This window comes from Homarus americanus, unplaced genomic scaffold, assembly GCF_018991925.1.
Source record: "Homarus americanus isolate GMGI-L3 unplaced genomic scaffold, GMGI_Hamer_2.0 scaffold46726, whole genome shotgun sequence".
In the NCBI taxonomy this organism is placed as follows: domain Eukaryota; kingdom Metazoa; phylum Arthropoda; class Malacostraca; order Decapoda; family Nephropidae; genus Homarus; species Homarus americanus.
Window position 1 is genome coordinate 1 of NW_024739014.1, and position 22,348 is coordinate 22,348.

At 44.2% G+C, this 22,348-nt stretch overlaps 3 long non-coding RNA genes across 7 annotated transcripts; 1 reads left to right on the top strand and 2 right to left on the bottom strand.

The window, feature by feature from the left end:
- The first annotated feature begins 1,481 nt into the window (after positions 1-1,481).
- On the top strand, positions 1,482-4,212 carry LOC121874405. The gene is made up of 3 exons (XR_006090401.1): positions 1,482-1,722; positions 3,427-3,597; positions 4,063-4,212. It is a non-coding gene; the product is annotated as an uncharacterized LOC121874405 (long non-coding RNA).
- A 5,530-nt stretch (positions 4,213-9,742) lies between these two features.
- LOC121874406 lies at positions 9,743-14,001 on the bottom strand. Of its 3 annotated transcripts, none has more exons than XR_006090404.1 (3): positions 13,915-14,001; positions 13,434-13,639; positions 9,743-9,845 (listed from the first exon to the last, which is right to left on the bottom strand). It is a non-coding gene; the product is annotated as an uncharacterized LOC121874406 (long non-coding RNA). The 3 variants fall into 3 exon arrangements; XR_006090403.1 differs by lacking the exon at positions 9,743-9,845 and adding an exon at positions 12,625-13,291; XR_006090402.1 differs by lacking the exon at positions 9,743-9,845 and adding an exon at positions 12,626-13,312.
- A 1,905-nt stretch (positions 14,002-15,906) lies between these two features.
- On the bottom strand, positions 15,907-20,772 carry LOC121874407. 3 transcript variants are annotated; one of them, XR_006090407.1, is made up of 4 exons: positions 20,378-20,772; positions 17,122-17,292; positions 16,571-16,658; positions 15,907-15,954 (listed from the first exon to the last, which is right to left on the bottom strand). It is a non-coding gene; the product is annotated as an uncharacterized LOC121874407 (long non-coding RNA). The 3 variants fall into 3 exon arrangements; XR_006090405.1 differs by lacking the exon at positions 15,907-15,954 and having other exon boundaries at positions 16,345-16,658; positions 20,378-20,771; XR_006090406.1 differs by lacking the exons at positions 15,907-15,954; positions 20,378-20,772 and adding an exon at positions 18,513-18,542 and having other exon boundaries at positions 16,345-16,658.
- Between the last annotated feature and the right edge of the window lie 1,576 nt (positions 20,773-22,348).

Consider the following 22,348-nt stretch of genomic DNA (forward strand, 5'->3'; position numbering starts at 1 on the left):
GGATGAATCATTTTAACAGTTGTCGTCCCCGGAGAGATACAGCATCTAGAAGATTGATAAACACAGCCCAAAAACATTTAGAGTAAAGGGTCGTGGGTGCCAACCCTCAGACATGATGGTACTTTCATTATATTATGCTAGTGTCTGTTCGTCCGTCTGGTTTTCTGCAGAATTTACCTTAGGCTATCCGAAACACAAAACGCGGGTGTCTCGTTTAGACAATAATTGTTATATAACTTCACAATCGGTTAAGATATTACAGTGATTGAAGAAGCCACACTTTCAGAAAACTTTCATGACAAACTTGTTTTGAGTGAGAGTTGTGAACTGGCGCAGGTACAGATACAGTCTGGAACCAGTACATACCTATAGTATTTGCCAACAGTGAGTAACCGTGAGTCATGACCAAGCGCCCAAGTGGCTAACAGGCTGATCAGTGGCGAAGAGAATAAAGTAAAGTAAATAAAGCTGTGTGGATTCAGGTCAGCAAACACTTTTGGAGGTTCTGCATTACTGTTTAAAATACTGCGTTAACATTAAAAATATTCAATTAGTGGTGAGCTCACGCAAATGTATTTGTGTAAACGGAGTACATCCTGTTTGTCAGTGTCGGGGAAATCCGTGATTACATTCCCGACACAGTTGTAATGGTCACATCAATTGTCAGTGTAACAAATCGAGGTTTAACTCTCTATCAAATTCTTACTAAATATGTTCGAAAAATTACTGTTATAATGTTAATATTAGTGTTTCCCTTAATGTTAAGCTCTATTAAATTCCCGTTAAGTATAAGACGAAAACGTAAAGTGAATTGTGACTGGTTAGGTAATAATCAAACGTCCTTAAGTAGCAATTACAATGATCCACCAGTGAGTTAAACACGGATAGAGAGAGGGCAAGAAAGAAAGGGGGATAGAAGGAGATAGAGGAAAATTAAGAGAGCAAAGATAGAGAGAGTATTGGCCTTACACACACACACTAGTCTACTAGAGTGAATGAATGCACAGAATGAGATAAAGAAGATGAATAGAGAAGAAAAGCATAAGATAAGATAACAGGATGACCACAGGGGATGAAGACCGGAAATTAATACACACACAGACACTCACGATAAGCCACTGAAAAAGAACAACATAAACATCCGCAGGAAGAAAAGCATAAGATAAGATAACAGGATGACCACAGGGGATGAAGACCGGAAATTAATACACACACAGACACTCACGATAAGCCACTGAAAAAGAAGAATCATCACCCCAGCTTATTTCACCTAACGATTAAACCACCCTAACCTAACTTAACCTAACCTAAACCTATTCTATCCTAACCTAAATCTAACCTAACATATCCTAACCTAACCTCATCCTCTCACAATAGTTTTAGGGTGGTTTAATCGTTAGGTGAAATAAGCTGGGGCGATGATTCTTCAGGTGATCCGAAAATAGTTCTCCATAATAAAAAAAAAGAAGAAAAAGAGAAATAAAATAGAGTAACGCCGTGACTCGATCTCGGTCCTCTAAAATAGCAAACAGAAAGCTTATCCACTGGACCGCAGTTCGGCCATAAATTTGACGTTTTTACGATATTTGAACGTATAATCATGTTCGAAGCTTCAAATGCTTCAATGAAGCTTCGTGACGTCACTCTCAACCTTCATATATAAAGTCTCGACGAACTCGTTTTCGGCCCATTCTTCACTCACTAGCTGCAGCTGACAGGGAGGTAAGACGCCCCACACCCCGCACCTCTAGTCTCCATTATATACGTGTAATTTTTTTCCGACTGTCTACAGTCAATATGGCCAAGAGAAATGGTTATTCTTTTGGTTAGTGTTTATATGTACTTAATTATGGCGTAATAAATGCTGATTTAAGTAACAAACTTACCAGCCGGTTGTTGCAGTTCACTTGGCTTCTAGAGACGTATCCCCAAGTTTCACTGGGCCGTAAGGCCTATGATACCTATTTTGCAGCTTAAACAAATACATTAATATGGTTTAGTATTATATTAAGTGTTTCTCTAACGTCTAACCAGTAATTTATTAACGTTTTAAAACTTTTAGGCAAATATACCGCCAAATGAGCTGTAGTGGAATTCTCCCCTACAAACGCTGTTTGTCGCTGCCTAACCGACCCCACCAATTTCCCAGTGTATGCCTCGTGGTCTAGGTCAACCAGCGCCGCCATACACCACGGAGCGGGGGTCAACTGCTAAGCCACGCCTACCCCCCGCTATTTAAGACCTGACCTCGTGGTGATCTGCCGCTCTCTCTACCTACAGCCACAGCCAGCAACACCTCCTCCTCTGCCGCTGCCTGGCGGCCCTCCCTCCTCCGCCTGCCTGGCGGTCCTCTCTCCCGCTGGCGAGCATGGCGACCCACAAGCTGTCCTTCTCTGAGCGTCCTCACCAACCAGCTCTCTCTACATCACGCTTGTAACCATGCTGCCTTCCCAGCACCAAGCTGCATTGTACATCCAATACAACATGTATATAGAGAGCACATTGTGAGTTTCCTTTCTCCATTCCATCCTGAGTGTGAACCAAACAATCTCATACCCCACAGAGCCATAACAACGGAGCAGAAACTATAAACCGGTGGCGAGTAACAAGCGTAAACCGCACATCAGTATTTGCGTTATAATTAACCAGTAAGTGAGTGCAATGACGAGATTGGGTGAAATTATTGTATTTATTTTTTTAATTTCACATTTTCCCTCTTGCTTCGAAGCCCAGCCCACTTTTGGCGGAGCCGGGTGGTCATAACTCAATAGTTACGCATTTCATCTTACGTTCATCACCAAAATATAACTGTTTTGTGGAATTACGATACAATATTTTTCACTGGCTAGTTCTGTGCTTCCTCTTTAACTAGGATTTCTGGGAGTTGAAACCGAATTTATTACGGGTTTTAGCCGGGCGAAGCGAGGCATGCTAGGCGAGGCAGGCAAGAAGCCAGACAGGAAGCGAAGCGAGGCGAGTTGAGGTAGGGAGCCGGGCGAGGCAAGGGAGCCGGCGGAGGGCGAGGTTGAGGGGTTTCAGAATATTTGTACAGTGTATATTAAATTTTTAAAAGTGGACAACCATGGATTTTAGCATCGGAAAAACACATTGGTCAACAACCAAAAAGCACCAAAACTAAACTAACGTAACGTAGCCTAACAACGTAACATAGCCTAACCTGGAGGTTCGTTGGTTGTCTGCTTGTAAAAAAAAATACCGGGTTCCTAAAATAAATGTTAAGATGTATATAAAGACACCGTTAAAATGTATTGGTAAATAAGGCCGTAACCATCTAATTAACCTCTGGAAAATGTTAAAATGTTTGGCTCGCCTGAAGATTCATCCCCCAGCTTATTTCAACTGAAGATCAATTTAACCTAAGCCAATCTACGTATTACAATGTGTTGGCGAATCTTTCTTTTTCAGATCATGGAATGACTGCAGATTCAACTACAGTACAAAACCCTCTGTTATTGGTGTGGTGCAGTATGTGGTCAGTGTGGTGCAGTATGAGGACACAAGTGAAGTGTGGAGCAGTATGTGGGGACAACAGACCACGAGTGAAGCTTCTCACAATACACAACGGTGTTCCTTCAGGTCAATTTTAACGTTTTGTGTGAAGGTGTGGGTGTGCGTAGCTTGCTATGGTATCATTTAATGTTTGGTGAGGGGTTGTGGGTGGATGTTGCTTCCTGTGGTGTCGTTTAATGTTTTGTGAGGGTGTAGCTGGGTGTGGCTTGTTGTGGGGTCGTATAACGTTTTGAGAGTGAAGGTGGGTTGGGCTTGTGGTGGGGTTATTTAACGTTTTGCGAGAGGGTGTGGGGTGTTGACACTTAAGGGGGCATGAGGGAGGGAAGGTCTAGTCAGCTGTAATAAACCTTATGTATAGTGCATGAAGCAGTGTAGTACAGTACAGTATAGTATAGTGTAGTCGTACTGTATTGGTAAACTAATGTGGAGGTAATGATTTATGTAAACAGTTGGGGACAGTTTAAGTACATGTGATCTAGTTGCAAGTTTAATTTTCATTGTACGTAAATTACAACTTTAAACACGTTGCAGGTAACAGCTGATGTACGTGAAGGCCAATGGAGAAGTGACAGAACCTCGAGCAAGATTTAACTACCAGCATGTTACTTCAGCCTCATCAGTTAAGTTACTTGTACAGTATATCTTAGCTAGTATCTTTATCCAATAAACCACTCGACACTGCTCCTACACTGGGCAGTGGGGGGTGTGTGGGGGGTGGGGGTGCCTGCTGACTGTTTGAGGCCTAATAGGTCTGTGTGTAGACCTAGTGATCAGTGTGTGGGGCCTGGCGGACACTCTTGGAGGACTGTGTTGGAGGGCTATGGAGGACGATCTGTAGACAGACTGATATTAGAGTAAAATTAATATTAGTTGTAGTGACAGTAGAAATATACAGAACTGTATGCCTATTGATTATTAGTGAAAATTAGTAGCAGTAGTAAACATAGTAAGTTAAACAAGTTGTTGTGGGTGGGTTTCAACTAACTTTACTAACCATAACCTAACCTAAGATAAACTATTCCAAGACATAAATTCAGTATTTTTTTGTCACTTACGTTAACTGATCATGAATTCATAAGTTAATTTTGAAAGAAGTTAAATTTGACTTTTGTAAATAATTAATTTTTGAAAAATTATGTACATTTGACGACAGTTTAACTACATGTTGTTTAGTGGTAGATGGATATTGTATGTTTAACATTCATTCTACATAAATGCCAACTTTAAACATGTTGCAGGTGACAGCTGATGTATGTGAAGGCCAATGGAGAAGTGACAGAACCTTGAGCAACATTTAACACCCAGCATGTTACTTCAGCCTCATCAGTTAAGTTACTTATATATATCTTGGCTATTATGGTCATCCCATAAACTACTCAACACCGTGCTTCTACACTCGGCAGTGGAGGGTGTGTGGGGGGCCTGGCTGACTGTGTGATGGAGGGTTCTGGAGGACTGTGTGATGGAGGGTTCTGGAGGACTGTGTGCTCTGGAGGACTGTGATGGAGGGCTCTGGAGGACTGTGTGTGAAGGAGGGCTCGTGAGTACTGAGTGGACAGATTGGTCTTCGAGTAAAATTAATATTAGTTGTAGTGACAGTATAAATATACAGGACTACATGCCTATTGGTTATTAGAGAAAATTAGTAGTAGTAGTGGTAGTAGTAGTAAATACAGCAAGTAAAGCAAGTTGTTGTGGGTGGGTTTCAACTAACTTTACTAACCTAACTTAACCAGCCTAAGTTAATTAAACGTAATAACGTAGACTGAACCAAATCCGTAATAAGGTCACCGCGACCCGTAGCTGGGGACGTCAAAGGCTCGGTCGGATTGGTACACCGTCAATGACTCAGCTCATCTTGGAGGGAGGGGGGGGGGGTGGCGAGCTACCTCCCGTGTCCTGGCTGAACTGCGAGAGGGGCAACCACTGGTGTCCTGCCTCCCTGCGAGATGGTCGTTGATCTACCCGACCCGTCTTGGGACAACAACCACGGAGTCTAGCATGTGTAGGAGTCGATGGGGTCACTGAGCCCGAAGGCGAGATGAAGGTAACGGGCGCCTGGTGCGTCTTGGGCAGATCCTCAACTGGCTGCCTCTGGCCGTGCACGTGTGGCGTTTGCATGGTTGAGACCCTTTCCCCCCACTGGGAAAAGGGCCTTCCCCCGCGCATTACCACGTGAGTGCACATGTCGCCGCGCTTCTCTGGGCGCACACGTCGCCACCTCAGCTTGTTTGCAGCTGGGTGGGTGGAGCGGCCCAAAAAGCTCCCATCTCGCCTCCCCATTTTCCCTTCCTTCATATCTTTGAGTTATATATAAAAATAAGTGTGTTTATGTCTACTTAAATAAATTATATACAATATGCCTATATGCCTATCGATTGATTTTTATCCTAAGAGTTATCTGATAAAAATGTGAATTTATTAGGAAGGTACTGGTATGGAGGGTAGGACATGGAACACTATGAATTAGTGCTTTATTTGTAGTAATAATTATATAAACAAAATGACAACTCCTAATTTATGGTTAAGTGAAAAAAAATTGTAGCTCAGTCATATTTAATATTTGGTTAGGTAGGTTAAGTTAAAGTTAGGGTAGGTGAGGTTAGGTGAGGCTAGGCTAGGCTAGGCTAGGTTATTTCCATGTTTTGTGCCAGTTATTCACTGGCAATGGGGGGGGCAATTGTACATGAACCAAGCTGTGCAGCTTTTTACAACCATGACGTGCACCAAGTCTGGGGCTGGTGCCCCCACACACTTGGCAAGCTCAAATATTCTGCAAGATAAGTTTTAAAAAGGTTTATGTTCAGTTTCTGAAGGGTCACCTCAAAAGACTTGTCAGAAGCATACCAGTCTATATATATATATATATATATATATATATATATATATATATATATATATATATATATATATATATATATATATATATATATATATCTCTCTCTCTCTCTCTCTCTCTCTCTCTCTCTCTCTCTCTCTATAGATAGATAGATAGAAGGTATGACTGTAGCCTTGTGACTAGCCTACAGTATTTTAGGCCTACTTCAAAATTTTTTTTTTCTGTGTTTTCGATCAACTGATGTAAGTGCACAACAGCATCGTAAAGTATAACCATGTTTTCGTACTCCATTTTTATGGCAAATTTACATTTTTTAAACTATATACACTCTTTGAATATTACTGTATTGTAAAATCCTACAAAACCCATCATACATTTCTTTTGTGATGCATATATGTACAGTAAATGATATTAGTCTGTTCTGCATCCCCTTTGGCCATAGGCATTGGTGATGAAAGCATTATAAAAGCCAATGCTGCTGCTATTGTTATACAGCATTAATTTCTTCTGTTTCTTTCAGAACTATAAAAACAGAGATATAGAAGACCGAAAGCTTAAAAAGACAGGTGGTGGTCCACGAGAAAAAAATATTAAAAGCTTCAGAAGAAATTGCCTTAACAGCATCACTGATGAGGGCCGAGTTAGCAGTGGCTGGTGATTTTTACGAGACCTTCCGCAGTCACCCAGTAGATGAAGAAATAATTCCTTATAGAATGTGCAGATAGGTGAGAATATTTATTGATTTATACAGTTGTATGCATTCTCATTGATACCATTGCTCAATCGCCTTTGGCTGTGTAAAAATCAAACGGCAGCAGTGACCTACCTTATACTGACTTTTTGCAGTTTTGCCTGTTCCAACCCCAGGGCCATCAACTGTGCTCACCAGTCATTGTTCCTGCCTCGACAGTGAATGCTCCTACCTCACCAGTGAATGCTCCTGCCTCACCAGTCATTGTTGCTTCACCAGTCATTGTTCCTGCCTCACCAGTCATTGTTGCTTCACCAGTCATTGTTCCTGCCTCACCAGTCCTTGCTCCTGCCTCACCAACACTGGAGCAGGTTCAGGTACATTCAGGAGCCTGGGCATGCGTAACAGACGTGACCAATCGTCCAAGCGGCTAACAAGCCAATCAGTGGTGAATAGGATAAAAGTATATACATGCTGTTAGAAATTTATTTTCTTACATTTTACAATTAAATAATTTGATTTAAAGTAAATAAATCTACATTAATTTATTTTGTCAAAAAATTTCTTAAGTTAAAAAAGCCGTCGGAAGTATAGCGGCTAATATTTTGCTCAAGTTGCCGCGCTTTTCTGGGCGCACACGTCGCCGCGCTTCTCTGGACGCACACGTCGCCGCGCTTCTCTGGGCGCACACGTCGCCGCGCTTCTCTGGGCGCACACGTCGCCGCGCTTCTCTGGGCGCACACGTCGCCGCGCTTCTCTGGGCGCGCACGTCGCCACCTCAGCTTGTATGCGGCTGTGTGGGTGGAGCGACCCAAAAATGTTTGGGCGCGCCCCCACACATGCCGTCGTCCAACGGGCGTGTTTCGCCTTGTAGTAGGTGACCGCGACCAGTAGCAGGGGACGTCGAAGGTTCTGTCGGATTGGCACCCCACTACCGACTCTCTCAGCTCGTCTGAGTGGGGGGGGAGGGGGGAGTTCCGCACGACTGGGGGCAACCGCCAGTATCCTGGCTGTCCTACGACAGTCGTAGAGAAGAGCGCCGCCTCCACCTCGACTGTGGGGGTTCGCTCTCGCGACGTGCAGAGGGTCGGTGATCCACCCGACCCACCTCGGAACACGGACCACGGAGTCTAGCGTGTGTGGGAGTCGATGGGCTCACTGAGCCTGAAGGCGAGATGAGGGCAACGGACGCCTGGTGCGTCCTGGGCAGATCCTCAACCGGCTGCCTCTGGCCACGCCCGCGCGGCGTTTGCCGGGTTGAGACCCCCAGGGTCTCACCCGGCGTATTGCCGCGCGAGCGCGGTCGGGGTGGTTGGTTGGGGGTCTGCCCAGGACGCACCAGGCGCCTGTTGCCTTCATCTCGCCTTCAGGCTCAGTGAGCCCATCGACTCCCACACACGCTAGACTCCGTGGTCCGTGTTCCGAGGTGGGTCGGGTGGATCACCGACCCTCTGCACATCGCGAGAGCGAACCCCCACAGTCGCGGTGGAGGCGGCGCTCTTCTCTACGACTGTCGTAGGACAGCCAGGATACTGGCGGTTGCCCCCTGTCGTGCGGAACTCCCCCCTCCCCCCCACTCAGACGAGCTGAGAGAGTCGGCAGTGGGGTGCCAATCCGACCAAACCTTCGACGTCCCCGGCTACGGGTCGCGGTGACCTACTGTGAGGTGAAATACTCCTGATTAGTCCATGAGAAATCAAAGCCTCACACGCTTTGGTCTCTCGGCGCACACGTCGCCACTCTTCTCTGTGCGCGCACGTCGCCACGCTTCTCTGTGCGCGCACGTCGCCACGCTTCTCTGGGCGCGCACGTCGCCACGCTTCTCTGGGCGCGCACGTCGCCACGCTTCTCTGGGCGCGCACGTCGCCACGCTTCTCTGGGCGCGCACGTCGCCACGCTTCTCTGGGCGAACACGTTCCAGCAGTTTTTCTCTGGGCGTGCACGTAGCCATTACAGTTTCCGTCACAGCATATGCTGCAGCCTTCAATGCAGTGGCCCATCGTGTCTTGACCGAGATTTATTCCACCAGTCAATGCGATAACAGCTCGTGGTTCAACATGACCGGGGTGCATGTCTCATTCTAGTACTCGAGCAAACTAAGAATAGTTCTTGCCACAAACTCGAAGCAAACAGGGTGACCCATTCTATCCTCACCTAACAATTGATGATAGTGGGTCCCACCCGCTTGAGCCCATGTCCCCACAAATGATAAAGGTTGAGCTAGTCTTGGGGCACCTGCGTTAACATTTGATAGATATACTGCCCCACTCAAACTTCACACCAAATATTGAGCGGCATGCCGACTCATCGGCGCACGCTTCTCTGGGCGCACACGTCGCCACCTCGGTTGGGTGGGTGGAGCAGCCCAAAAATGTTTGGGCGCGACCCCACACACACGCCGTCGTCCAACGGGCGTGTTTCGCCTCGTAGTAGGTGACCTTGACCAAGCATCCATTACCCAGCGCATAGCAGGTCTACTAGCAACACAATAAATGCGGAAAAGAGAGGCCTGGGGTGAAATTGCTGTCTCATTCAACGCCAGCAACTCTGACCAACTCCCTCGCACAGCCAAGCAGCCGTTTGATTTTTAGACATCCAAAGGAGATTGAGCAATGGGAGTGCATACAACTGTATAAATCAATAAATATTCTCACCTACCTGCACATTCCACAAGGAATTATTTCTTCATCTACTGGATGATTGCGGAAAGTCTCGTAAAAATCATCAGCCACTGCTAACTCGGCCCTCAAGTTTTCGGTCTTTTATATCTCTGTTTTTATATTTCTGAAAGAAAGAGAAGAAATTAATGCTGTATAGCAATAGCAACAGCATTGGCTTTTATAATGCTTTCATCACCAATGCCTATGAGCAAAGGGGATGCAGAACAGACTAATATCATTTACTGTACATATATGCATCACAAAAGAAATATATGACGGTTTTGTAGAATTTTACAATACAGCAATATTTAAAGGGCCTGTAGACAGTTTTAAAACCTGTAAATTTGCCATTAAAAATTGAGTACAGAAACATGGTTATACTTTACGATGCTGTTGTGCACTTACATCAGTAGATCGAAAACAAACAAACAAAACATTTTCTGAAGTAGGCCTTAAATACTGTAAGCTACAGTCATATCTGCAAAAAAATTATTATATGATAATATATATAGATATGAGGATTTGTATGCTTCTGACAAGTCTTTTGAGGTGACCCTTCAAAAATTGAACAGACCTGTTTGAAACTTGTCTTGCCAGAATATTTGGGCTTGCCAGGTGTGTGGGGGAACCAGCCCCAGACTTGCACATTTTTCTTGGTGCACGTCGTGGTCGTAAAATGTTGCTATATAGAGTTATATGCTGCATAGCTTGGGTCTAGGACAATTGCCCCCCCCATTGCCAGTGAGTAACTAGCACAAAACATGGAAATAACCTAACTAACTTGAAATAGCCTAGCCTAGCCTAGCCTTACCTAACAAAATATTAAATATGACCGATCTACAATTTTTTTTCACTTGACCATAAATTATGAGTCGTCATTTTGTGTATATAATTATTAAAAAAAGAAAAGAAAATATAGCACTATATCTTAGTGTTCCATGATTGTGTCAGTTATTCACTGGCAAGGAAGGGGGGGGGGAGTAATTGTCCAGAGGGCAGTTGTCCTATGGGGGGGGGAGGGGGGTAATTGCTCTGAAACCATATAGCTTGTATATAGTCAGGGTAAAAATTGGCATTACAGATTTCAAACAAGAGAACCTAAAAGTATGGCAGAGGCACCTATTTACTGTTATACCCTCCATACCAGTACCTTCCCTATGAATTCACATTTTTATCAGATAACTCTTAAGAGAAAAATCAATCAATAGGCATATAGATATTATGAAATTAGACAAAAACACCCATTTAATTTTATATACAACTCAAAGATATGAAGGAAGGGAAAATGGAGAGGAGATGGGAGCTTTCCTTCTGTCTACTTCGGTAGGTGGCGAGCTTCCTCACATGACCCGTCACTTCAATACTCTAATCCTACTTAATTTAGTAACCTAATGGAAAAACACCGTACATTAATAAGCATATACTCTACTTCCTTTTTAAGTGTCCGTAGCTCCTCTTGAGCTGCTTGGCTGTGCGAGGGAGTTGGTCAGAGTTGCTGGCGTTGAATGAGGCAGCAATTTCACCCCAGGCCTCTCTTTTCCGCATTTATTGTGTTGCTAGTAGACCTGCTATGCGCTGGGTAACAGATGCTTGGTCAAGGTCACCTACTACAAGGCGAAACACGCCCGTTGGACGACGGCGTGTGTGGGGGGCGCGCCCAAACATTTTTGGGCCGCTCCACCCACCCAACCGAGGTGGCGACGTGTGCGCCCAGAGAAGCATGCGCCGACGAGTCGGCATGCCGCTCATTATCTGGTGTGAAGTTTGAGTGGGGCAGTATATCACCAAAATCAGTAGCGCGGGTGCCCGAAGACTAACTCAACGCACTGCTCGTTTGGCCCGGGACGCAGGCTCAAGCGGGTGGGACCCACCATCATCAATTGTTAGGTGAGGATAGAATGGGTCACCCTGTTTGCTTCGAGTTTGTGGCAAGAACTATTCTTAGTTTGCTCGAGTACTAGAATGAGACATGCACCCCGGTCATGTTGAACCACGAGCTGTTATCGCATTGACTGGTGGAATAAATCTCGGTCAAGACACGATGAGCCACTGCATTGAAGGCTGCAGCATATGCTGTGACGGAAACTGTAATGGCTACGTGCACGCCCAGAGAAAAACTGCTGGAACGTGCTCGCCCAGAGAAGCGTGGCGACGTGCGCGCCCAGAGAAGCGTGGCGACGTGCGCGCCCAGAGACCAAAGCGTGTGAGGCTTTGATTTCTCATGGACTAATCAGGAGTATTTCACCTCATAGTAGGTCACCGCGACCCGTAGCCGGGGACGTCGAAGGTTCGGTCGGATTGGCACCCCACTGCCGACTCTCTCAGCTCGTCTGAGTGGGGGGGAGAGGGGAGTTCCGCACAACAGGGGGCAACCGCCAGTATCCTGGCTGTCCTACGACAGTCGTAGAGAAGAGCGCCGCCTCCACCTCGACTGTGGGGGTTTGCTCTCGCGATGTGCAGAGGGTCGGTGATCCACCCGACCCACCTCGGAACACGGACCACGGAGTCTAGCGTGTGTGGGAGTCGATGGGCTCACTGAGCCTGAAGGCGAGATGAAGGCAACAGGCGCCTGGTGCGTCCTGGGCAGACCCCCAACCAACCACCCCGACCGCGCGGCAATACGCCGGGTGAGACCCTGGGGGTCTCAACCCGGCAAACGCCGCGCGGGCGTGGCCAGAGGCAGCCTGTTGAGGATCTGCCCAGGACGCACCAGGCGTCCGTTGCCCTCATCTCGCCTTCAGGCTCAGTGAGCCCATCGACTCCTACACACGCTAGACTCCATGGTCCGTGTTCCGAGGTGGGTCGGGTGGATCACCGACCCTCTGCACGTCGCGAGAGCGAACCCCCACAGTCGAGGTGGAGGCGGCGCTCTTCTCTACGACTGTCGTAGGACAGCCAGGATACTGGCGGTTGCCCCCAGTCGTGCGGAACTCCCCCGTCCCCCCCCACTCAGACGAGCTGAGAGAGTCGGCAGTGGGGTGCCAATCCGACCGAACCTTCGACGTCCCCGGCTACGGGTCGCGGTCACCTACTACAAGGCGAAACACGCCCGTTGGACGACGGCATGTGTGGGGGCGCGCCCAAACATTTTTGGGTCGCTCCACCCACACAGCCGCATACAAGCTGAGGTGGCGACGTGCGCGCCCAGAGAAGAGCGGCGACATGTGCGCCCAGAGAAGCGCGGCAACTTGTGAGCAAAATATTAGCCGCTATACTTCTGAAGGCTTTTTTAACTTAAGAAAATTTTTGACAAAATAAATTAATGTAGATTTATTTACTTTAAATCAAATTATTTAATTGTAAAATGTAAGAAAATAAATTTCTAACAGCATGTATATACTTTTATCCTATTCACCACTGATTGGCTTGTTAGCCGCTTGGACGATTGGTCACGTCTGTTACTCACGCACAGGCTCCTGAATGTACCTGAACCTGCTTCAGTGTTGGTGAGGCAGGAGCAATGACTGGTGAGGCAGGAGCAATGACTGGTGAGGCAGGAGCATTCACTGGTGAGGTAGGAGCATTCACTGTCGAGGCAGGAACAATGACTTGTGAGCACAGTTGATGGCCCTGGGGTTGGAACAGGCAAAACTGCAAAAAGTCAGTATAAGGTAGGTCACTGCTGCCGTTTGACTTTTACACAGCCAAAGGAGATTGAGCAATGGTATCAATGAGAATGCATACAACTGTATAAATCAATAAATATTCTCACCTATCTGCACATTCTATAGGGAATTATTTCTTCATCTACTGGGTGACTGCGGAAGGTCTCGTAAAAATCACCAGCCACTGCTAACTCGGCCCTCATCAGTGATGCTGTTAAGGCAATTTCTTCTGAAGCTTTTGATAATTTTTTTTTCTCGTGGACCACCACCTGTCTTTTTAAGCTTTCGGTCTACTATATCTGTTTTTATAGTTCTGAAAGAAACAGAAGAAATTAATGCTGTATAACAATAGCAGCAGCATTGGCTTTTATGCTTTCATCACCAATGCCTATGGCCAAAGGGGATGCAGAACAGACTAATATCATTTACTGTACATATATGCATCACAAAAGAAATGTATGACGGGTTTTGTAGGATTTTACAATACAGTAATATTCAAAGAGTGTATATAGTTTAAAAAATGTAAATTTGCCATAAAAATGGAGTACGAAAACATGGTTATACTTTACGATGCTGTTGTGCACTTACATCAGTTGATCGAAAACACAGAAAAAAACATTTTGAAGTAGGCCTAAAATACTGTAGGCTAGTCACAAGGCTACAGTCATACCTTCTATCTATATATATATATATATATATATATATATATATATATATATATATATATATATATATATATGCAAGTAATCCCTGTAGGTTGCGCGTGATCTAGGTATATGCTGATAACCCACAAGGAAAGAAAACACAAGGATTCTAAGCGCTTTCGTGTAATTCATCTTCAGGTGATACAGGCTAGATTGAGTAATACACAAATCAAGGTATTATATATACAGGGGTGAGACCAGGTCCACAATGGTCAGGTATTAGGTAATGACCTACTAATCTTTAAATAGCACACAACGGTTGGTGATCAGGTCAGATTAAGTTATGACCATCTGACAATACCAACATATATAAAATTAATTGCTTTTATATATATATATATATATATATATATATATATATATATATATATATATATATATATATATATATATATATATATATACTGGTATGCTTCTGACAAGTCTTTTGAGGTGACCCTTCAAAAACTGAACATAAACCTTTTTAAAACTTATCTTGCAGAATATTTGAGCTTGCCAAGTGTGTGGGGGCACCAGCCCCAGACTTGGTGCACGTCATGGTTGTAAAAAGCTGCACCCCATTGCCAGTGAATAACTGGCACAAAACATGGAAATAACCTAGCCTAGCCTCACCTAACCTAACCTCACCTACCCTAACTTAAACTTAACCTACCTAACCAAATATTAAATACGACTGAGCTACAATTTTTTTTCACTTAACCATAAATTATGAGTTGTCATTTTGTTAATATAATTATTACTATAAATAAAGCACTAATTCATAGTGTTCCATGTCCTACCCTCCATACCAGTACCTTCCTAATAAATTCACATTTTTATCAGATAACTCTTAGGATAAAAATCAATCGATAGGCATATAGGCATATTGTATATAATTTATTTAAGTAGACATAAAAACACTTATTTTTATATATAACTCAAAGATATGAAGGAAGGGAAAATGGGGAGGCGAGATGGGAGCTTTTTGGGCCGCTCCACCCACCCAGCTGCAAACAAGCTGAGGTGGCGACGTGTGCGCCCAGAGAAGCGCGGCGACATGTGCACTCACGTGGTAATGCGCGGGGGAAGGCCCTTTTCCCAGTGGGGGGGGAAAGGGTCTCAACCACGCAAACGCCACACGTGCACGGCCAGAGGCAGCCAGTTGAGGATCTGCCCAAGACGCACCAGGCGCCCGTTAGACGGGTCGGGTAGATCAACGACCATCTCGCAGGGAGGCAGGACACCAGTGGTTGCCCCTCTCGCAGTTCAGCCAGGACACCGGAGGTAGCTCGCCACCCCCCCCCCCTCCCTCCAAGATGAGCTGAGTCATTGACGGTGTACCAATCCGACCGAGCCTTTGACGTCCCCAGCTACGGGTCGCGGTGACCTTATTACGGATTTGGTTCAGTCTACGTTATTACGTTTAATTAACTTAGGCTGGTTAAGTTAGGTTAGTAAAGTTAGTTGAAACCTACCCAAAACAACTTGCTTTACTTGCTGTATTTACTACTACTACCACTACTACTACTAATTTTCTCTAATAACCAATAGGCATGTAGTCCTGTATATTTATACTGTCACTACAACTAATATTAATTTTACTCGAAGACCAATCTGTCCACTCAGTACTCACGAGCCCTCCTTCACACACAGTCCTCCAGAGCCCTCCATCACAGTCCTCCAGAGCCCTCCTTCACACACAGTCCTCCAGAACCCTCCATCACACAGTCCTCCAGAACCCTCCATCACACAGTCAGCCAGGCCCCCCACACACCCTCCACTGCCAAGTGTAGAAGCACGGTGTTGAGTAGTTTATGGGATGACCATAATAGCCAAGATATATTTAAGTAACTTAACTGATGAGGCTGAAGTAACATGCTGGGTGTTAAATGTTGCTCAAGGTTCTGTCACTTCTCCATTGGCCTTCACATACATCAGCTGTCACCTGCAACATGTTTAAAGTTGGCATTTATGTAGAATGAATGTTAAACATACAATATCCATCTACCACTAAACAACATGTAGTTAAACTGTCGTCAAATGTACATAATTTTTCAAAAATTAATTATTTACAAAAGTCAAATTTAACTTCTTTCAAAATTAACTTATGAATTCATGATCAGTTAACGTAAGTGACAAAAAAATACTGAATTTATGTCTTGGAATAGTTTATCTTAGGTTAGGTTATGGTTAGTAAAGTTAGTTGAAACCCACCCACAACAACTTGTTTAACTTACTATGTTTACTACTGCTACTAATTTTCACTAATAATCAATAGGCATACAGTTCTGTATATTTCTACTGTCACTACAACTAATATTAATTTTACTCCTATATCAGTCTGTCTACAGATCGTCCTCCATAGCCCTCCAACACAGTCCTCCAAGAGTGTCCGCCAGGCCCCACACACTGATCACTAGGTCTACACACAGACCTATTAGGCCTCAAACAGTCAGCAAGGCACCCCCCACACACCCCCTCCACTGCCCAGTGTAGGAGCAGTGTCGAGTGGTTTATTGGATAAAGATACTAGCCAAGATATATTGTACAAGTAACTTAACTGATGAGGCTGAAGTAACATGCTGGTAGTTAAATCTTGCTCGAGGTTCTGTCACTTCTCCATTGGCCTTCACGTACATCAGCTGTTACCTGCAACGTGTTTAAAGTTGTAATTTACGTACAATGAAAATTAAACTTGCAACTAGATCACATGTACTTAAACTGTCCCCAACTGTTTACATAAATCATTACCTCCACATTAGTTTACCAATACAGTACGACTACACTATACTATACTGTACTGTACTACACTGCTTCATGCACTATACACAAGGTTTATTACAGCTGACTAGACCTTCCCTCCCTCATGCCCCCTTAAGTGTCAACACCCCACACCCTCTCGCAAAACGTTAAATGACCCCACCACAAGCCCAACCCACCTACACTCAAAACGTTATACGACCCCACAACAAGCCACACCCAGCTACACCCTCACAAAACATGAAACGACACCACAGGAAGCAACATCCACCCACAACCCCTCACCAAACATTAAATGATACCATAGCAAGCTACGCACACCCACACCTTCACACAAAACGTTAAAATTGACCTGAAGGAACACCGTTGTGTATTGTGAGAAGCTTCACTCGTGGTCTGTTGTCCCCACATACTGCTCCACACTTCACTTGTGTCCTCATACTGCACCACACTGACCACATACTGCACCACACCAATAACAGAGGGTTTTGTACTGTAGTTGAATCTGCAGTCATTCCATGATCTGAAAAAGAAAGATTCGCTAACACATTGTAATACGTAGATTGGCTTAGGTTAAATTGATCTTCAGTTGAAATAAGCTGGGGGATGAATCTTCAGGCGAGCCAAACATTTTAACATTTTCCAGAGGTTAATTAGATGGTTACGGCCTTATTTACTAATACATTTTAACGGTGTCTTTATATACATCTTAACATTTATTTTAGGAACCCGGTATTTTTTTTTACAAGCAGACAACCAACGAACCTCCAGGTTAGGCTATGTTACGTTGTTAGGCTACGTTACGTTAGTTTAGTTTTGGTGCTTTTTGGTTGTTGACCAATGTGTTTTTCCGATGCTAAAATCCATGGTTGTCCACTTTTAAAAATTTAATATACACTGTACAAATATTCTGAAACCCCTCAACCTCGCCCTCCGCCGGCTCCCTTGCCTCGCCCGGCTCCCTACCTCAACTCGCCTCGCTTCGCTTCCTGTCTGGCTTCTTGCCTGCCTCGCCTAGCATGCCTCGCTTCGCCCGGCTAAAACCCGTAATAAATTCGGTTTCAACTCCCAGAAATCCTAGTTAAAGAGGAAGCAAAGAAATAGCCAGTGAAAAATATTGTATCGTAATTCCACAAAACAGTTATATTTTGGTGATGCACGTTAGATGAAATGCGTAACTATTGAGTTATGACCACCCGGCTCCGCCAAAAGTGGGCTGGGCTTCGAAGCAAGAGGGAAAATGTGAAATTAAAAAAATAAATACAATAATTTCACCCAATCTCGTCATTGCACTCACTTACTGGTTAATTATAACGCAAATACTGATGTGCGGTTTACGCTCGTTACTCGCCACCGGTTTATAGTTTCGGCTCGGTTGTTATGGCTCATTTGGCGGTATATTTGCCTAAAAGTTTTAAAACGTTAATAAATTACTGGTTAGACGTTAGAGAAACACTTAATATAATACTAACCCATATTAATGTATTTGTTTAAGCTGCAAAGTAGGTATCATAGGCCTTACGGCCCAGTGAAACTTGGGGATACGTCTCTAGAAGCCAAGTGAACTGCAACAACCGGCTGGTAAGTTTTACTTAAATCAGCATTTATTATGCCATAATTAAGTACATATAAACACTAACCAAAAGAATAACCATTTCTCTTGGCCATATTGACTGTAGACAGTCGGAAAAAAATTACACGTATATAATGGAGACTAGAGGTGCGGGGTGTGGGGCGTCTTACCTCCCTGTCAGCTGCAGCTAGTGAGTGAAGAATGCGCCGAAAACGAGTTCGTCGAGACTTTATATATGAAGGTTGAGAGTGACGTCACGAAGCTTCATTGAAGCATTTGAAGCTTCGAACATGATTATACGTTCAAATATCGTAAAAACGTCAAATTTATGGCCGAACTGCGGTCCAGTGGATAAGCTTTCTGTTTGCTATTTTAGAGGACCGAGATCGAGTCACGGCGTTACTCTATTTTATTTATCTTTTTCTTCTTTTTTTTTATTATGGAGAACTATTTTCGGATCACCTGAAGAATCATCGCCCCAGCTTATTTCACCTAACGATTAAACCACCCTAAAACTATTGTGAGAGGATGAGGTTAGGTTAGGATATGTTAGGTTAGATTTAGGTTAGGATAGAATAGGTTTAGGTTAGGTTAAGTTAGGTTAGGGTGGTTTAATCGTTAGGTGAAATAAGCTGGGGTGATGATTCTTCAGGTGATCCATTACCTCTTTTAACAATATTGTTCTTGATCTTTCGTGACTTAAGTTAACTGTAGTGGAGAATTTAATATCAGTTGACTCAAGTAGACATTCAGTGACTCCTGCTGACCTGCGGATGTTTATGTTGTTCTTTTTCAGTGGCTTATCGTGAGTGTCTGTGTGTGTATTAATTTCCGGTCTTCATCCCCTGTGGTCATCCTGTTATCTTATCTTATGCTTTTCTTCTCTATTCATCTTCTTTATCTCATTCTGTGCATTCATTCACTCTAGTAGACTAGTGTGTGTGTGTAAGGCCAATACTCTCTCTATCTTTGCTCTCTTAATTTTCCTCTATCTCCTTCTATCCCCCTTTCTTTCTTGCCCTCTCTCTATCCGTGTTTAACTCACTGGTGGATGTTTAGTTTTAATTGTTTACTTGTGTGTGAGACTAAGGACGGTGGGGAGGATTGTTTCCTTACTAATGTGCCCATTATAACAGTAATTTTTCGAACAATATTTAGTAAGAATTTGATAGAGAGTTAAACCTCGATTTGTTACACTGACAATTGATGTGACCATTACAACTGTGTCGGGAATGTAATCACGGATTTCCCCGACACTGACAAACAGGATGTACTCCGTTTACACAAATACATTTGCGTGAGCTCACCACTAATTGAATATTTTTAATGTTAACGCAGTATTTTAAACAGTAATGCAGAACCTCCAAAAGTGTTTGCTGACCTGAATCCACACAGCTTTATTTACTTTACTTTATTCTCTTCGCCACTGATCAGCCTGTTAGCCACTTGGGCGCTTGGTCATGACTCACGGTTACTCACTGTTGGCAAATACTATAGGTATGTACTGGTTCCAGACTGTATCTGTACCTGCGCCAGTTCACAACTCTCACTCAAAACAAGTTTGTCATGAAAGTTTTCTGAAAGTGTGGCTTCTTCAATCACTGTAATATCTTAACCGATTGTGAAGTTATATAACAATTATTGTCTAAACGAGACACCCGCGTTTTGTGTTTCGGATAAGGTAAATTCTGCAGAAAACCAGACGGACGAACAGACACTAGCATAATATAATGAAAGTACCATCATGTCTGAGGGTTGGCACCCACGACCCTTTACTCTAAATGTTTTTGGGCTGTGTTTATCAATCTTCTAGATGCTGTATCTCTCCGGGGACGACAACTGTTAAAATGATTCATCCACCCCAGTCTCTGTCTTCCCCTGCCCCCCCCCCTACCCTCAATTTTACCCATTAATCTAAAATAAACAAAGTGCAACAATAAATACTTAATATACATCTACCCTACGAAACATTTGCTAGGTCATCATCGCCACCCAACACAGATACTTCAGATAAAAACAAATTTCACTTACGAACCTTTGAGAATTCTGCCTCTGTGCCTCGACCTGCTCAATGTCTCCTAAGAGACAGTCAAGGAGTCGTACCCGAGGCCTCCATCATCAACATCGAGTACCGTCCCACTGAACCAACACACCACCACGCCAAAACTGTTTATGGTATGAATCTGTACGGTTGAAGGGTAATATTATTTAGAAACTATACAAATTACCCAGTATCTTCCAAACTATACAAATTACCCAGTATATTCCAAACTATATATATTACCCAGTATATTCTAAACTATATATATTACCCAGTATATTCCAAACTATACAAATTAACTTTTCACTTTTTACTTTAATCCTCTTCACCACTGCTCGATAGCCGCTTGGGCGGTCGGTCACGTCTCTGTTACGCACTGTTGGCAAGTACTGGGCATGCACTGGCTCCTGAATGTATTTGAACCTGCCCCAGTGTTGGTCAAGTCAGGTCTTGAAAGAGCTCACAGTTTGTCCCGTCACAACACTCTCTGGCAGATTGTTGCAAGAGTTCACAACTCTCACTCCGAAAATGTTACCCCTCACAGTTTTCTGGGCTTGCGGCTTCTTCAACCCTGAGCTGTGACCCCATGTGGGGCGAGCGTCCGCCAGCTCCAGATAAGGAAACTAGACCGAATAGTGCCCTTCGATATGCTTATACACCTCAATTGGGTCTCCCCTTACCCGTCTATAGTACACTGTATAAGCTAGGCAAGTTCAGACGTTCCAATCACTCAGGGTAGCTGAGGTGCCCTAGTGCAGGCACCAGTCTAGTGGCCCTCCTTTGGACATTTTCAATCAACTGACAGTCCCTAGCATATCTCGTGGACGGGGTGACAGTACTCCAGATGGGGAAGCATTTCACTCTTGAAGATCGCTACGAAGAACTGAACGTCTTGATATCTGAACGACCTTCGTATAAGACCTAATAATTTTGTTGCCTGATTTACCTTCTGTTCTCAATGGCCCGAGAACTTCAGCTCATTGTAAACATACACGCCGAGGTCCTTTTCACATTGTCTCAATTAATGCAGCTTCTTCGTCCCGTTGGGACATATGATACCCCTCCTTAGCAGTCATATCTTCGACTATTCTTGGAGCTCACAGAAATCCTTCTGCAGCTCTTCACACTCTGCTTGGTTCTTAATTTCCCGAAGTAACTTGGCCTCATCGGCAAACATTTTTATGGAAGATTGTACAGCTTCAAGCATGTCCTTTATGAAGCAAACAAACAATACACTGCCCTGTGGTACTCCGCTTGTGACGGGTAAACATGGTGATTTCGTGCCATTAATCATCACACAGTGCTTGCGGTCATGCAGAAAGTCTTCTATCCACGCTAAGACATTTCCCCGAATCCCGTACCCTTCCAGTTTAATTTTCGGCCTTTCGTGGGTACGCTGTCGAAAGCCTTGGTAAAATCTAGGTATATATTGTCGATAATACCACCCTGTTGCAGAATATGGGTCCAAATATTCAATACCTTGAGTAATTGTGTTAAGCAGGAGCACCCCGGCATAAAACCGTGTTTCGTAGTAGATGTTCCATAGTGGCATCTCTTATAATGCTCTAAAGTACTTTACATACTATGCTGGTCAGGCTCACCGGTCTATAGTTGTTCGTGGAGTGACGCTCGCCCTTCTTGAAGATAGGACTCACATAAACCATTTTCCAATCATTGGGGACCTTTTGTTCAGCCAGGCATTTACAAAACAGGATCTTCAGGGGCTCGGCAAGCTCGTTGCACAACTCTCTTCGCACTCTAGGATGCACCGTGTCAGGCCCGGGACTCTTATGGACCTTTAGCTTTGACAGTTTATTTCTTATAACCTCTTCTGTAAACACAATGTGGGTCAGTTCTGTGTCGAACAGTCTGTTGTAGTGGAATTCTCCCCTACAACTGCGTAGCAGCCCACCACCAAGCGTATCCGCATTCCAATGTGCCGCCTCCCCTAGCAACCAAGCGAGA